This window comes from Stenella coeruleoalba (assembly GCF_951394435.1).
Source record: "Stenella coeruleoalba genome assembly, chromosome: 19".
NCBI classification, from domain to species: domain Eukaryota; kingdom Metazoa; phylum Chordata; class Mammalia; order Artiodactyla; family Delphinidae; genus Stenella; species Stenella coeruleoalba.
The window spans coordinates 39,118,465-39,124,256 of NC_137165.1; positions in this window are offsets into that span (position 1 = coordinate 39,118,465).

Below are 5,792 nucleotides of genomic sequence, written 5' to 3' on the forward strand. Positions count from 1 at the left end.
TCCGCCTGCTCCCTCCCCAGACCGGTGCCCCCACCCCCCTGGCACCGCGCTCTGCTCTCGCCCTGTCGCCGCCGGGTCTCTCCCCACCCCCCACCCCCTCCCCCCAACCCCCTCCCTCGCTCCCGCCCCGCTCCTCCTCCTCCGCCGCCGCCGCTGCCGCCGCCGCCGCCGCCTCCTCCTCTTCCTCCTCCTCCTCCCCCCGGCTGCTCCGGGTTTCCCCGGCTGGGAAGGCGCCCCGGACCCCGCCGCGGCCACCACCACGTGGCAAGGGGCGGCCGGCCCCCGGCGTGCGGCCCCGCCTGGCAGCGCGCCCGGCGCCCACCAGCTCCCTGCTGCGCGGCCCATGCTCCGCGCCCCCTCCCAGACGCCTCCCATCGCACTGTGGCTTGGCGGCGTGTGTGGGGGAGTTTGCGGACGGCGCCGGGGCTCAGGAGGTGCTTTGGAATTTGCTTTGGGGCTGTATGTTTTGGGGAAAGTGAGGTTCTTTATTTGGATTGTTTTGGTCTTTGATCTTTTGAGAAGGAAAATATTAGACCTACTCTTCATAGCTCTTGGGAGAGGGCGCATTGCAATGATAATGAATACAATGACCTTAGGGTCCAGTCGGAGAGATTAGAGTTAAATCAGTAACTTCTTTGGAATTGAGAGTGAGCTAAGAAGATCAAAGTTCATTAGGAAGGGGGACAGCTTTCCTCTCCCACACACAGCCCCTCCCCCCAACACACAGACGCACCCACAGGCCAGCGAAGTGAACAAACAACAGATTTCACCCTTCCACAAAGATTATTTGAGCACCGGCCAAACTGCTGGGCAGGAGTCACAAGTTTTTGCCACTTTCCCACTGTGTGACCTTGGGCAAGTTACTTAACCTCTCTGAATTAAATTGGAGTTAATTCCTGACCTGGGCAACTGTAGGAGAGGAATGGGGACCAGAACTAAAGGTGCTCTGTGAATCCTTAGGGGGGTGTTAATAAGTCATTTTGGTTATTCCCTGATGGATTAAAAAACCATGGGCAGAGGCATGGTCAACCTTGTTGCAAGTAAGGAATGATCAAGGGAAACTCTGGAGGACTCTGGCTAACCCCTAACAAGCCAACCCTGGAAAGAGAGTATAGGCTAAGGAGGGGGCTTTTGGTAGGCTCAGAATTTAGCTTGAAGCCTCCCATCTGGAGAGAGGGTTCAGGCTGCTGGGAACCTGAGCCTATCTTTTTGGCTCCTGGAGGAGGTGGGTGGTGAATCTGGAAGGGGCAGGAGAAAAGGTTTCTTGCTTGCTGTGAGCTTTGAGAAGCAGCAGCAGCAGTTCCCATTTTGTCCCACTGTAGGGAGAAGATTGGGCTGGAGGGTGAGCTCCTCCTCCTAGGAGAGCCAGCGGGGGCTGTGTACTCTTTATTTTCAAAGAAAGGGATTCTCACTGGCTCCCTTCCTCCTCCTCCTCCTGCTGGGTTCCCTTCCAGTTGCTCCTGCTAGCCTTTTACGGTCCAGAACACTAGCTTTCTCTGAGCCATGTGGGACAACCCACCTGCCCTTTAGATATAAAGGCTACCCACAGGTGTCATCTCCCTTAAGGCTGCACAGGTTCTCTTCTAAAACTTAGAAGACCAGGCAAAAGATTGGAGGCTGGGCTTAAAGGTAGTGGGGCTGTCTCTGAGGCCTCAATGAGTGTGGATTTGGCCATCAACTGGCCTGAAACTGACTGGCAAGCCTTCCCTCACTGAAAAGGGTAATGGGTCCAGGTACCGTCTAAGCACACACTCTACAGGATGAGTTGTCAGGTCCTGATGCTGCTGGGCTGCTCAGGGTACAGGCCTGAGTCACCCAGCCGGGCACAGCCCAGTGGTTTATCTGGGATTCTAAGCAGTTGGTAGCAAAAGCCCAACAGAGATTATGCCTGGTTCAGGTGCCCCCAAAATACCTCCCTGGAATCTAGACCTGATCTCATTGCATTCTCCCTGTTTTCTGGTTCTGTTGCTCATATTGGACAGACAGTTCTGAGAACAGAAACTGTATCCCATCTGTCTTCATAGCCCTAGGTGCCCAGATAGTATCTGCTCACTATACACTTACTTATTCAACAAAGATTTCTTGAACACCTATTATGTGCTGGATGCTGAGAATACAGTGATGAGCATGTCTCTGAAGGACAAACATGTATCTCCTGCCCTCTTGGAGCTTATGTTCTCGTAGAGGAGTCAGACAAAAAAAGAAAGATTAATAAATGAAACATTATAAATTGTGATAAAAAGTAAAAAGACACAAGGGGCAACAATAGGGAAGAATTGGAGGGGGGTATCTGCTTTAGATAAAGTAGAGAAGTTCTCCCTGATGAGGTAATGTTTAAGCTAAATCTTAAGGGGTAGGAAGGAGTGTTCCTGGTTGAATGAATAAGTGAATGAAGTTGTGTAACTTTGGATGAGTTATTCTCACCTCTGTAGGCCTGTTTCTTCATCTGAGAAAACTGGAGATTGGTCTGAATTCCTTCTAAGAACCCATGATATTATCAGGGCTCATCATGATAGAGACAGAAAAAGGTAAAACCCAGGGTCCTGGTGAAAGGGGAAGGGTGGTAGAGGGAAGTGAGAGGAGAAGAGGGAATGTGGTGGACAACTGGTCAGGCTCGAGTTGTGCGACATTTGTAAATGGCATTCACAGGTGCTGTGAGAGGACCTGTCTCCAGTAGTTACTGGTAGGAGAGACAGTGCAGAAGCAGGAGCCAAGTCACCCCTGCATGTTTCCTCCTTGGAAACCATGAGGGGGAGACTGTTTCCCACTCCCAGGACCCTTGCTTTGGAGAAACACTTTAACCTTCCTGTCCCATTCTTGCCTGAAAAGAGTAGGAAGAGGTGGCGTTAGCAGCTGGCAAAAATTGAATCAAAATAAAACGCAGATGACTCAGATAGAATCAGGCTGGCAGAAAAATTGATTAGACACATGTGACAATGCAGGATCCGGTTGCCACCTTAGCCCTTCAGTTCTAGATCCTAGAAAATTAGGGTTTGCTGCGGAACCATCCTGGGATTCCAACTGTAGCTGCTGGTCTTCCATCAAATCAGAGGTTTGGGCAGTGGTGGAAAGTCTCATTCCTTCCCCAGGTCCTCCAATTTCTGTGGAGGTAATGCACATCCTCCAATCAAATTTGCAAGGTTTGGGTGGAAAGTTTATAACTATTTGTGCTTCATATTCTCCGCGACTGTGTTCATTTCTGCTCTCTCCCAAACAACTAAAAATTAGTCTACAGGCATCTTGTTTTATTGTGCTTCACTTTATTGCACTTCTCAGATACTGCATGGGTTTTGTTTTGTTTTTTAACATCTTTATTGGAGTATAATTGCTTTACAATGGTGTGTTAGTTTCTGCTGTATAACAAAGTGAATCAGTTATACATATACATATGTTCCCATCTCTTCCCTCTTGCGTCTCCCTCCCTCCCACCCTCCCTATCCCACCCCTCTAGGTGGTCACAAACCACCGAGCTGATCTCCCTGTGCTATGCGGCTGCTTCCCACTAGCTATCTATTTTACGTTTAGTAGTGTATATATGTCCATGCCACTCTCTCACTTTGTCACAGCTTACCCCTCCCCCTCCCCATATCCTCAAGTCTATGCTCTAGTAGGTCTGTGTCTTTATTCCTGTCTCACCCCTAGGTTTTTTACAAATGGCAATTTTGTGGCAACCCTACATTGTGCAAGTCTATTGGGACCATTTTTCCAACAGCATTATTATTATTTTTTAAAATATTTATTTGGTTGCTCTGGGTCTTAGTTGTGGCACACGGAATCTTTAGCTGTGGCATGCAAACTCTTAGTTGCAGCATGTGGGATCTAGTTCCCTGACCAGGGATCAAATCTGGGCCCCCTGCATTGGGAGTGCAGAGTCTTAGCCACTGGACCACGAGGGAAGTCCCCCAACAGCATTATTTTTAAATTAAGGTATGTACATTGTTTTTTCACACATACTGCTTTTGCACACTTAATAGACTATAGTAAATATCTTTTTTTTTTTTTTTTTTTTAATTTGGCCACGCCACGAGGCATGTAGGATCTTAGTTTCCTGACCAGGGATTGAACTTGCGGCCCCTGCATTGGAAGCGCGGAGTCTTAACCACTGGACTGCCAGGGAAGTCCCTAAATATAACTTTTTCTATGCACAGGGGAAACCAAAATATTGGCATGACTCACTTTATCGAGATATTCACTTTATTGTGGTGGTCTGCAACGGAACCTGCAGTATCTCTGAGGTAGGTATGCCTGTATTGAATTTTTTTTTAAATAAATTTATTTTTGGCTTCGTTGGGTCTTCATTCATTGCTGTGTGCGGGCTTTCTCTAGTTGCGTGAGCAGGGGCCTACTCTTCATTGCAGTGCGCGGGCTTCTTATTGCGGTGGCTTCTCTTGCTGTGGAGCACCGGCTCTAGTCGTGTGGGCTTCAGTAGTTGTGGCTCGCGAGCTCACTAGTTGTGGCACATGGATTCTAGAGCGCAGGCTCAGTAGTTGGGGCACATGGGCTTAGTTGCTCCGAGGCATGTGGGATCTTCCCGGGTCAGGGCTTGAACCAGTGTCCCCTGCATTGGCAGGTGGATTCTTAACCACTGCGCCACCAGGGAAGCCCCAAAGCCATGTCTTAATTCTTTTCCTCAGGATGGTGATAGGCTGCCCCTCTGCATCCAGAGCTCAGGCTGGGCACCAAAGCCGAGACGTACTTTGCTTTCAAACAAGAAGGTATGTTTCACACACACAGCTAAGCTCAGGAACTTATGGCTTAGGAGCACCTGTGAGATGAAACAGTTCAGGCCTCCTACCCGCACTGCACTGCTCAGGGTCGGCTGACAGCGCAGGGGTAATTCAGACATGGAGCTTACTCAGCAGCCTGTGGCCTTTTGGGCCACTAGGCACCAACATCCACCCTGCCCCCCAGCCCTGGTTCCCAAAAGCTTCTAGCTCAGAGGGAAGATGAAGCAGAAGTGCAGGGAGATGATTCAAATCCCAGTTGGGAGGAAAGTTGGCTTTAGGGAAGTATGCCACCTCCCACCAATCCTTGAATTGAGTCTGATAGTTGACAAAGGTTAACAATTGGACGTCACTATAGAATTACCGCAAAATGACTTTGCCATTTAATTCCAAAGCCCCTTCATCCAGGGCTCTCCCTGCTTGTTACCTGGAAGCTTGCTGGGAGCAGAGGCTCATCTGCTCATCCTCTAACCCTGCATAGCACACAGTATGCAGCAGCCCAGCAGGACAAGCACAGCCTATGGAGTCGGGACTGCTTGGCTAGCCCACGTGATTTTGGCAAGATTCTTGCCCCTTCTGTGCTTCTCCTCCCTCATCTGTCAACTGGGACTAAAATGGTGCTCTTGTTAAAGGGTTGATGAGGGTTACTTTCATTATCCTATATAAGATGCTTATTACAAGCCTGGCATCTGGTAATGCATAAGATCAACACTGTACGTCTAATTATTGATTAATCCTATTCCCATTCCTCCAATTAACCCAAGGTTAAGAGGCTAGCCTGAAGTCATCCAGCAAACGAGGGTAAGAGTTAGGTGCCCAAGTGTCTTGAGGCTCTGCCATTCCCAGGTTTCTGGATGTTCTGCCCCTCAAAGGCTAAGTGATGCCATTTCAGAAACTCCCTGAACTGTACTGACATGTCATTAGTTCAACAAATACTTACTGAGGGTCTACTGTATGTCAAGCACTGCTCTAAGCTGGGGAAAGACAGTCAAGGTCACCAAATTTGGGAGCTTTCATTATAGTTGGGAAAACTGGCAATAAATAAGCAACAAATATACCTTTAGACAG